Source organism: Lathyrus oleraceus, chromosome 7 (assembly GCF_024323335.1).
Source record: "Lathyrus oleraceus cultivar Zhongwan6 chromosome 7, CAAS_Psat_ZW6_1.0, whole genome shotgun sequence".
Taxonomy (NCBI): domain Eukaryota; kingdom Viridiplantae; phylum Streptophyta; class Magnoliopsida; order Fabales; family Fabaceae; genus Lathyrus; species Lathyrus oleraceus.
The window spans coordinates 531,898,944-531,912,124 of NC_066585.1; positions in this window are offsets into that span (position 1 = coordinate 531,898,944).

The following is a 13,181-nucleotide window of genomic DNA, read 5'->3' on the forward strand; positions in this document are numbered from 1 at the left end:
AAAGAATAGGTCTGATTGTGAACAGTTTCATCAGGTAGGGTTATGCATGGGAGAATAGTTAAAATGAAGGGAATGTTAAGTTGCACGCAAACCTAAACAGTTGGGTATCTAAGTGCTTGGAAAAGGAACAAAGATGAATTGGGGAAATGAAAAAGCAGCGAAAATCAAATATATCACTACTGCCAACCTCTTTATTTATATAATATACTATTCCGGCATGATTTATAAGCAAAAAAAGATAAATTTTACACTTATTAAGAAATATAGTTAAATGCATTTAAGTTTCTTGATTTCATGTAAGAGAGACAACACAATTACTAGTATACCCTCAATTAAATTGTCTTCTACTAACAATATTAAGTAATTAATGCATGGATACTTTGGGAATAAAGACAAATGCACCTAGATTTGTTGACAATTTGCTTATATTTAAGGCCAAAAAAATTAGAAGACTTTGGCTTATAAATAAGGCCAGAGGGAGTACATAGCAAGACATGGAAATATCATGAAAAGGTAGGTTTGAGAGACACATGCATGGGAAAAGATTGAAAGTGCTGAGACAAACAACAGTAGTATTTTGGCATGCAAGAAACTTTAATGCATAAATTAAACACATTAATATGCATGAGTAAATTCCTTTTGTAACATGGGTAATGGCTTAACCTACACGGCTTTCGAAGAAATTAACATAATATGGTAAACATAGAGTAATATATTGTGTTTCAAATCTAAAATAAGTTCATTTACCTTACATTGTCTTTTTAGAAAACATAGACACGGGTATTCATTTAAAGTCAGAAACATGCTTAGTATATCAAAAATAATATAATATTTATTGAAATGTGATATATCTGATAAATAGGTGGAAATGATACAAATTACATAGTTTGGCCATATTTCCTAATGGAAATAATAAAAATTAAGTAGAAATCTTTTCGAAAATAAATTGGATGTAGATTTATAATCCGAGACTGTGATTTTTACAACATCACCATCATAAAACAAAATTGAAATGAGAAAATCTTCCCCAATTGTCAGTGATTTGAGCAATATCAGGTGATTCTGAGGAAGTTGATAGGGTAAACATTGAAGGTTTTGTATTTGGCCCTTGTAATATAATGGAAGTGTCATTGTTGATTTCCCATAGTTCCACAAACCATTGTGGGAGCATCTGTTAAAACCAATTGAAACAAAATAATGTGGGTGTTATTGAAGAATTAAAATGATGGCTCTAACAAAATACATGAAGTTTCATAAAGTATTTACTAGAGTTCTCACACCATTGATATTAGTATAAATCCCAAATGAAATATTGTTTGGATCCTTAAAATGCATACTATGGTGTGTTGGAAACTTAAGAAATAACAAATTACGTAAATGATCAATAACCAAAAGGAACATGTTAGTCTCCATAATACCATAAGTACACTTCATGATATTTGAATGACAAACTATAAGTTATTTGTATATCAGCCCAAACACTTATCATTAATGGATCATGTAAACTTGCATTCCATTCTACAATAAACTCATGATAAACATTGTACATCATCCAATGTAAGTTTAAGATAGATGAAAATTGGTTAACGAAAGTTGGATCAACTTCTGCATATAGGTAAAGTGAAATATAACAACAACATAAGAGTTCAATTGTTTATAAGAAAACAAAAGCCGAAAATAGGAAGAAACACTTACTACATTTTAAATACAGATTGTATTGAATGCACCAATCTTCTTCTTGTGACCCAATATATCCATCAGAGACCCCTGCATCCTCCTCATGTTTTATGAATACCACGTTGCAACACAATCTCTCTCTCTCTCTCTCTCTCTCTCTCTCTCTCTCTCTCTCTCTCTCTCTCTCTATATATATATATATATATATATATATATATATATATATATATATATATATATATATATATATATATTATATAATATATATAAAATTCATGTTACTCTATGGGACCTGTTATTTATTATTATTTTTAGTATAAAGATATGTGACTACATAAGGAAAAAAAATATAAGTGGGTCATTACATAAATTATTGTGGACCATATAATTCTAGTTTTTGAAAACTCTAACATTGTGAACGACAAAACAGATGAAATAATTCATGATGATGAAGGTAATAGCTGGGAAATTCATATAACTAATGCAAGAAGTGAGCTTTTGGTGTCTGAGTTTAGAGTACATTGTACAAACATAATACATATTACATATCAGAAACTTGTTATATAAAGTTTACTATTGAAATAAGAGATATCAAAAGGGTAGAAGTTAAGTTTGGTAGTAATATTCAAAGGCATTAGGAGGGACTGCAACATTACATAACACATCATTTCTTCTCCATCTTCACTTGTTTGTGAAGTAGCCTGGTTGAAAAATGGTCTCCTTCAACAAGTTCTTTAATAGTGGTTGACTCACTCGAACCATGAAGTGCATCCCTTTTACCAAACCTGACAGGAGTAACTAGCTTTTATTTTTCAGGAGTTTCAAAGACCTAACCGAAAGATAACATAAAAACAAATTAGCAAGCTTGTGTAACTTAAAATAATATATATCATCACATGTGAAAAGAGAAATTAAAATATAAGCTATCATATTTGTAGTAGGCACTGGTGGTAATGGTTATGGATTCAGTTTAGAGGTAATTTCCAATTCCTGCAGCCTTAAACATAATATTATAATACAGTTGATAATGGTTTGATCAGAAACTTATCCAAATTATCACAATACAGCATGACATAAAATTGAAGGTATTTGTAATTCTTACTATGATGATATTACATTCTTCATGAAGTGTTGCCTCATCCACGCTCTTCTTAATATAATTTTTTAAGGATCGTATGATAATAGTGAGTTACATGTCACACATGATGAAACAAAAGATAAACAAATTAATGTAATAGCAAGTTAATTATTAAATACATGCAGAATTTGGTGATCATGAACTTCAGTAGAATTAGGGCTCTGTCAGAAAGGGAGGAGAATTATATTGAAATAATATACATGTATACATTTAGACACACAATAAGCATGAGTTTGTAAAATACATTGCAAACCTCCAATTGAGCAAGTAAATTATTAATTGTTTCTTGATCACGACTGATAGACATAAAACTTCCATTACTCCACCTGGGTTGCCATTTGACTTTGAAGGCATATTTTTACCAACCAATTTATCAAGGACCAATGAAAATTCTAGTGGATCATCAACACCAACCTATATGAAAAGACAAGCATGTAAATGAAAAACTAAAACTTTGATGTTAGGAGAATTTAAATGAAAATATATATAGGATCAGACCTCAAGCCTTGCTTGATGGAGCCGAGTAGCCCAACTTTCCAACAATTTTGAACAATCTTTGTCCGAGGTCACGAACATGGCCTTACAACCATCATCGAAAACTTCAATTTCGATTTTGTACCTATATATGTTTCATTAATTTGAGCACTGCATTACACAATTAGAGTTTATACTTTACATAAATCATATCTATAAATCTCAGTTTTAGTTTTATGACCACTTTCACATACATAAGGTGGAAAAATTCCTTTAGCAACCCTCAGACAATTGTAGCATACAAGGTAATGCCAACCGTTTACAGATGCTTTCAGTTTATGAGTAGTAGCAACAATTACACACCATGTCAACTACAACATATATCAGGTTTGATGGTTTTAAACCAGCCTACAATATATAAACCATTAAAAAAACCATAAACATACATGCTTCTGGAAGATTAGTAATATCACTCAGACAAAGAGACGTAGTGCGAGACATGAACCTATCATAAACAATCATTTGAGAACCACACGTTAGAATGGGAACTCATAAGTTGACTTGAAGTTCCAACTTGGGATTCCTTAGGTAGCCTATATTAAAAAACATTGTTTAAAATGGTTTGTCATGGAAATAACAAAAATTACCCAATAATACCTTTTTTTAAATTCAACAATGTCTTTCTGGTCATCATTGTGTACATATTGGTGATATTATATGTATTCGACACAGGTAGAGGATACTTCCCTTAATGAGTAAATATATATTCAAATGAAATAACTCAGAGAGTTATTTTTAACAGGTAATAAGGAGAAAACATATAAATTCATGCAAAGTACCTTCCTCTTTTATTTTCGCATACTATAATAATACAATTCTGGGGTGGGATCCTTCTTTACAATTCTGGGGTGGGATCCTTCTTCTGTTGGTTGTAGTTAATGAATTTCACGACATATGACTCCCATAATGTACAATTCAAAGTGTTATTCCTATCACTTTTTTCATTAAAAATATATTTAATAAAATATAACATAGAATGTTCTAACAGTATTGAACAGCTTAATAAGATCAACAAAAAAATTACCCCAAGTCTTTTAAAAGCAGGTTGACTTGTTGTTTCTTGCTGCCAGCATTAAGTTGGGTATAGCCAATATCCTCAACCAATCCAATAATATTTGAAATGAAGAAGGTGTTATATATTTCTAAATGAATTTACAAAATAAGTATAAATAGATTATATGAGTGTTGAAAGTATGTGTTTTTTCCAAGGATTTGATGTTTGTTTAAATTAGTCATAGACATTCCAGTAGTAAACTTGATGATAAACTTATGTTCAGAAGTTTTGAACATTAGATCATTTGGTTGAGGGGGAAAATTTGTAATAGTGTATGTTTTGTTAATTTCTAAAATTGAATCAAAAGTTCTCTTCAACGTTGAAGCTATTATAAAATGAATATTTGTCCCCTACAAATACATTACGTACATAAATTAGAGTAGCTTTAGGTAAATAATGAGCATAATCAAAAACATTACAACTATTTCAGAGGCATAAAAAATACAAAAACCAAGACTTACATCAGCATCAACAAAAATGATATCCAAATGCTCCTTGTTGTTTGTTATCATGGTCCATTTGGGATGAACTCTAACGATAACTTTCTAGAGCTCTTTCTGAACCCTTATGTTGGCGATCTTTTGAAAAGGCATTGTCATTTCACAGTTCCTATGGAAATGTGTAAATGAAAGTCAGTAGTACATAAAGACATACACAAATATGGATGCAAACAAAATCAGACCAAATAAACAGAGTTGCTCACAAACATCAAATTAACAACTTCACAAAACAGATTCAGAAAAATAAAACATCAACATAACAACAACCAGAAAGAGAATCAGAAAAAGAATCAGAGTAGCTCACAAACATCATAATATGAAAAAAAAAAACACAAAAGGGAACACATACTAAAACCTAAAGTTTTAAACTTTTATTGGTTATACCAATAAGCATTGTATTATAGGCTTAAAATCAATAACCTAGAAAATGAACAAATACATGAATAATGAAGAAGACGGGCCACTTGTTGGTAAAATCGTTTGCAAAGTTCATTTTGTTCAACCGGGATGTTGAGCTTCTTAGTATCAAAATGGCAAAAAATACAAAATAACGATGAAGAGGAAGAACAAATAAGATCGAAATCAGGTTGGTGTGAAGCTATCAAACATCACCTTAAGATTGAGCATATGGAGTAGGAGAGAGAATGTAGTTTAATCATTGTGGGAGAAAGTACAAACTTGTATTTTAAAGGGATATATGAAAAGGTTGAATTTTGGTTTATGTGATAAAGTTGAATCAGATAGTGTCTTTGTAACCAATCAAAGCAAACCAAGTTGCAACATAAGGTAAGTTGGAAGTAAATAGAATAAATAGTAACCAGACAAGGCAAATTATGGTAGTTTGGTTGCAAAAAGTAAATTTTGGATACAAATTGCCCTCAAATTAGTGACATGGCAGAATTATAGATTGTGGAAAAGTTGTAATTTCCACAACATCTTCTTTTCTTATATTATAGATGTTTCAATATCAATTTTTAATATTCATAATGTTTTTAGGATTTTTTTTTAAATTTCACGTAGATCACTAATAGTAGTGTCTTGAGCGTTGATACTTATTAAATAGACGACAAATATTTGTTTAAGGATGGTGAAGGAACTCAATAAACAAGATTATATTTCCCCTCGATTATTACTCAGGTAAATTGTGTTTCTTTTTAAATAACAAATACAAAAAAATACATTTCATCTCAAGTGCCACATACCTCTCGATTTCTGTAAAAAATCGAGGGGTGTAAGTTTTTTTTTTTAAAATTACATTGTTTACATAAAATATTAAAATAAATTGTTTAAACAAATGTAGATTTTGACAATGGATTCTTTGAGAACAACAAATGTTTTCAAGTTATTATTGGAGAGCAATAAATCTTTGTTATTATCTAGATTTCGTTGTATATCCTTTGTGTGCATTCTTTTCAAGTTCAATGGATTGCATGCATCCAATTTCTGATAAGTTATTTGTTCCTACCATGGAATTTTTTTTCTACACTTGCAATCCATCTCAGAGATCTGTTTAAAGATTTCATTTTCTTTAGAAAATATTTTTAAGGAAAATACTTTCACAAAACAGAAAACAAGATATGTGTGCTTGCAATTTACAACATATGTTTAGGAATAAATTTCTCTATATTTTCAACCTAGAAAAGTAATAAATTATAGAGTGTTTTCTCTGATTAACAACATAAGAAGTTTATTCCAAAAATACAACAAGAACATTAACACCATTGTGTTGTGATGGATTGCAAGAGCAGAAAAAATGTTGCAAAATGCCCTTTTTGGTCTCTTAACTATCCTTGGGTTCAGATTGGTCCCTTGAGTTTTTTTGTCAGATTGGTCCCTTAACGCTTCAAAATGTACCATATTAGTCCTTTTCGTCTAATTAGCGATGAAAAAAATTCAAAAGTTGTTTTCTAAATTCGTCGCTAATTAGATAAAAAGAACTAACATGACACATTTTAAAGAGTTAAGGGACCAATCGGACACGAAAAAAATTGAAGGACTAATTTGAACCCAAGGGTATAATTAAGGGACCATATAGGGTATTTTGACAAAATTGTTTTATTCAAGATAGAAGAACATTCAAGATTTATTTTGTCTTGTAATTCATCCCAAAGTATGATGTGTACAAGTTTGGAGCGATTACATATAAGTTAGGTTTATCGTAAAATTTGATTAATGAATGCTTTTATAGTAAAATTTGATAATCTAATCCCTCGGTTATTAAAGATACCCAAAGGAATAAATCATTAATTTATAAAAAAAACCACTTTTAAAGAAATAAAAACATAAATTGTTATTGTTGGGATTCGAAGCATGTCCTGGATTATTTTCCACCTCGATTATATTTAAAAATCGAGGAAATACGTGGTATTTAATTTTTATTAAAAATAAAACATAGTGCGCATTGGCATTATACGTTGATTTTTTGTTGGACGAGGTGAAGGCTTTGTCATAAAATGTATTATTTATAGTAGTGTTCTTGTGGAAGTCCAGTAGTTTAATTACCCCGTAGGGTGACAAGGATTTTCATATGTAAGTCCAACAATTTAATTATCACATAGAGCATCCAGAACCTTCCTATCGAAGTCCAACAAGTTAATTACCCCGTATGGCGGCAAGGATCTTCTTGTAAAAGTTTAACAATTTAAATACTCTGTATGGCGGGAAGGATCTTCTTGTGGAAGTCCAGTAGTTTTATTACCCTATAGGGAGGCAGATATCTTCTTGTGGAAGTCCAATAATTTAATTACCCCGTAAGGCGGAAAGGATATACTTTTGGAAGTCCATCAATTTAATTACCCCACAAGGTGACAAGGATCTTCCTGTGAAAATTCAGAAAATTAGTTTCGACCTTGAAACCATAATAACTTGTTAGGAATATTTGAATCTTTTACAAGAGTTTTTGTACTTAGGCTTTGTTGTAAGATGCTCTTTGAATTCCTAATAGAAGATTCAAGGTATCTCTTCTCTTGGTGAACTTGGCAAGTGTCTTTTGAAGATCGAAAATTTCATTTTTCAAATTATCGCATTCATTATACTTGTCAAGTTCAATTTGTCTTTCTGTAAGAATTTCTATTTATTTCTCAAGGTTTTTATTTTTAAGTTCAAGAGAGGAAATAATATCCTTGGATCTAGAGACAATTTGTTCCAATTTGCTTGTTTCTTTTGTTAGTTTCTTACAAATGCAAAAAAGATTATGATAAGAGAAGTATGTGGTTACCTCATCATCTTGATGATTTACCATGAGATAGATATTGGCTTCTTCTTCATTTTCCGAGGTTTTCATATCATTGTCTTCCCATGAAACATAAGTTTTCTTTCCCTTTTTCTGAGGTTTCTTATATTTGTTTTGATTTTTTCGTTTTTAGCTAAGGGAAATTTTGGCTCGATGTGTCCTTTCTTCCCACATAAGTAGCATTTTAGGATGAATAAGGCTTTCTCCCCATCTTTTTCTTGTTCCTCTTTTTGTTTCTTTTCATGCCTCAGAAATCTTTTGAAGTTCTTTATTATGAGGGACATGTCACTGTTAGAGTCAGATTCCTCTACTTTGAATGCTAGACTCTTTTTTCTTTTCTCGTTCATCATCTATGACAAGCCTTTTAAATTCCATGTCGTATACCTATAATTTGAAAATAGAAAGTGTTTGTGTCACTACTACAAATGACATATCTAACGTCGGCCGCAAAATGTATACACAGGCGAGGTAACAAAGGGAGACATGAAAAACAATCACTTGTCACCTAAGTGTTTTAAAACTGAGGTTAGAAATTAAAAGGTCGTGGGGTCGATCCCCATCATCAGCGTTTTTATTATTTTAAGAAATGGATGGTGTGCCCAATGTTATTACATTGGTTTTATGTAAACACCGAGGGCATACGTTTTTTTGTACTGCCGTTTGCACCTGTATTACAGAACCATTTACACAACCATATTCCTAAATATATAAGCATATTTTGCAGATTCCTGAAACAAAAACATTATACATTTTTTCAATTTCTCAATCTGAAACATTGTACCATAAATATTCATTGAATAAACCAAATGGAAACCCAAAATGGTAAACACTTTATAATTTTACATCAAAAATAAAATAAAGGATTATGAAACAAAATCAATAACCAAAATGGAAAGTTGTGTAGGCTGTCCAATAGGATTTGTCACTAGTCCTTAATCACCTATAGTTTGAACAACATTTGAAACTAATTAGGTCAATCAACAAAAAATTTAAATATATAGTACAATGATAAAAAAAAGGAGTAAATGATTAATTATAAATTTCAAAGGGATGTAAAATAATTACTTACTAGTTATCCCATATCCCCTCTTCATGAGCACGACGAGTAGCATGCACATCATCTGAATAATTTGTTCAGATACTTGACGTACATGTGTTGCTAAACAAGACGTCTCATAGTTAAAATCTTGATTTTCATTAGTATTAACGGGAAGATGTTTAACTTGAAGAACAATTGATCATCTAGTGTTAGAAGGATCAGTGACATAAAAAACTTGTTACGCTTTGGTTGCCATGATGAAATGTTCGTTCTTATAAGTTGTTTTACGAATACCAACCCATGTGAATCCCAATTCATCGGTTTCTACACCAGTGTTACTTTCAATCCACTTCCACTTAAATAAAGGCACTTTAAAATAAACATAGTCAATCTCCAAAATCTTCTCAATGACTCCAAAGTACGCTCTAGATGCTAGTATAAGATTGTTATCTTTGAAACTAGAAAAGTACATGGATTCAGACTCAACCATAACCCCACTATTTTGCATTGTGCTACGAACATCCTTTGATTTTGTAGAGAATGAATATTTAGAAATTTCATATGCACTCAAAGTAATTACATTAAACTTAGGCATGTGTGACAACCATTTGGAAATATATGATGCACTACTCTCTTTATAAATACTTTCATTAAATTTATAAAGTTTTGTTATGTTCTGTCAACAACCATTTTTCTTTCATACGGGGGAATTTTTCCTTTAAAAGAGTTTTGTGAGCGGTCAAGTAAGGTTATTCAATATATGCAAATTTGCTTGAAGAACTACTTCTCGAGAAAGTGACTTTACATTTAAACCTTAAATACCTCTACCATCATAAAATCCATCATGATGAGACTCATGAATTCCTATAAAACGAGCTTCTGTCAAATAGTTTGTACAAAACTCAATAGCTTTTTCTGTGATGTACCTTTCTATGATCGAAACTTCTGAACGATGATGATTCTTTACATACCCTTTAAAAATCTACATGTAACTCTCTACCAAATATATCCAGCATAAATAAACTGGACTATATCCAGCATAAATAAACTGGACCACAAATTCTAATCTCCCTTATTAGATGAACAACTAAGTGAACCATAATGTCAAAGAATGATGGAGGGAAAAACATCTTTAATTGGCACAAGATAATTTCAGCTTCATGTTCCAAGTCATCTAAATTACCAGGATCAATAACTTTACTACATATAGCATTGAAGAATAAGCACAATCTGGTTATAGTTACCCTTAAATTTCTTGGCGAAATGCCATATATAGCCACTAGTAGAAGTTGTTGCATCAAGACATGACAATCATGAGATTTCAAGCCAACTAATTTTTTATTGTTCTCTGACATAAGTTTTTTCACATTTGAGGAGTACCATTGGGGAACTTTGATACCATGCAAACGATCGCAAAAACTTTTTTTTCTTTTTTAGAAAGAGTGTGACATGCTGGGGGAAAATAGGTTATATTTCCTACATCAAGACATGACAATCATGAGATTTCAAGTTTCCAAATTTTTTCCTATATAATATGCAATCATTACGACATGAATGTATTTTGACATAGTCCAAACCCATTTGACACAATATCTTCTTGGCCTCATAAGTAAGGTTCAATAGCGTGTTACCTTCGGAAAGCATTTCTTTCAACAATTCAAGCATTTCAGTGAAACTTTTATTTATCCACCCACCTCTTACCATAAGATTAAATAGTCTTAACACAATTGACAATCTTGTAAAAAATTTACATCCCGGTTACAACGAATCTTCCATGTCTCTTCGCAAAGTATCTACCATATTAGCACTCTTGGAAGCATAAATTCCAATATAACGAATGATGTCTTCTAGAGTATCATTCATAACTTCATCATCTTCAATTGTATGTGATAGACGTCTATATTTTTTCGTTTCACCATGTCATATCATTTTGAAGAATTTCATTATAACCACAATAATTGAATATAACATCCCTATGATTTTTTTTTGTATTAAAGCAGTTTTTACAAGGACACAAAGAAATCTCATTATTGTCAAGAAGGTTTTTTTCCATGAAATCAAGAAATTGTTTCACTTCATTCTCATACTCTTTACTTAATCTATTGACTTTCATCCAACTATAGTCCATAATCACATAAAGCTTCTTGGGAAAAAATTGTACACATCCAACAAATATAAAGCTTCTCAACAATAACAACAAGAACAACAATAACGGGGAATAAAAAGAACAACAATACTGGACCAAAGCAACAATAAGAATAACAACAACAATAATAACATACCAGAGAATAATGGTGAGAGAGTTTTTTCCTTCAATAGGGCTCATTGGAGAATAAGTGTTCTTTCGTTGGCTAGAGAAGAAGTATTATTTTGCTAGGAGTCGAGAAGTGAATGGGATAGACATTGAGGTAACAAAAAATATAAAGAGAATCATAAGAACAATAGTAATGTACCAAAGCAACAACAAAAACAACAAAAACAATAATAACATACCGGATAATAATGGTGAGAATGTTTTTTCATTTTCCATGGCTCGTTGGAGAATAAGTGTTCTTTCGTTGGCTGGAGAAGAAGTGTTCTTTCGCTAGGGCTCGAGAAGTGAATGTGATAGACACTGAGGGAACAAAAAATATAAAGAGAATCATAAAACAACAGTAATAGAGAATAACAAGAACAATAGTAATGGACCAAAGCAACAATAAGAAGAACAACAACAATAATAACATATCGAAGAATAATGGTGAGAATTTTTTTTTGTTCGCTAGGGCTCCTTGGAGAATAAGTGTTCTTTCGTTGACTTGAGATGAAGTGTTCTTTCGCTAGGACTAGAGAAGTGAATGAGGTGGACACTGAGTGAATAAAAAATATAAAGAGTATTTATCGCGATTATACTGAAAACCAAGGTAACATATCAGACACAAAATCTATAAAAAGTAAAGGTGCCTTTTTGGTTTCAAAAAGAATAAAAAGTTAGAGAGTATTTATCTCGGTTTTAATGAAAACCGAGGTAACATATTCGACTTAAAATCTATAAAATTTAAAAACATCTTTTTGGTTCCATATAAAACATAAAACTGTAGGAGCTGAGAATCAAATCTCAAACCCTGAGCATATATTTATGTCGATTTTTCATAAAACCAAGGTAAAAAATTGACTTTTTTTTAAAATAAAACAAGGCGCTCCCGTTACATACACCCTCAATTTTATATTGTTCATCATGAAAGTCTCATCATAAATTTTTTTATTTATTGTAGTGTGTGTGTCCATCGTTGCTAAATCCTTAATGACTTTGTGTTGTCAACTACAGTTTAGGCATCTAAGAATTTTTACAACTAGTTCCTTGTTTGAAAGTGTTATTCCCAGAGTTTTCATATGACTTATGATATGGGTAAATTGCCACTACTAAGTAAATGTTCTTTCACCATGGTTTGAAAAGAGATATGATCATAATGGACCAATTGTGGTAAGGTAAGGGATAATAGTAAGTATGATGCTTTCCACCACGAGCATATGGCCGTGATGACAAACTATGCCGCACGTTACATATCATAACAGTTATCTCAAACAACAGTGGTGAAATATATTAAGGTGATGCTTTCTGTAACAACCCAATTTTAGTATTTATTTCTTATATTATTATTATTATATTTTATTTTATTTATTTTGAGTGTTAATTAATTAATTGGTTGTTAGGTAGTATAATAATTGATTATATTAATTAACTTGGTGTGTATACTGTGTTGGTTTAATTTATTTGAACTAAATAGATATATTATAATACTAGGTCTTATTGGGCCTAATAATTAAATTAGAGGTATCATTCTTTAAGCCCAAATATAATACTAGAATAGTAAGAGGTGAGGAGAGTGAGAAGTAGGATTCATTTGATCATTGACGGCAACAGAGAAAGAAAAGAGGAAAAGTAAGGAGAAGAGGGGAAGAACAAGGGAGAAGCTAAGGTTTCTAGAAAATTGAAGAGGTAAGGGGGAGAATCCTTATTATTATGG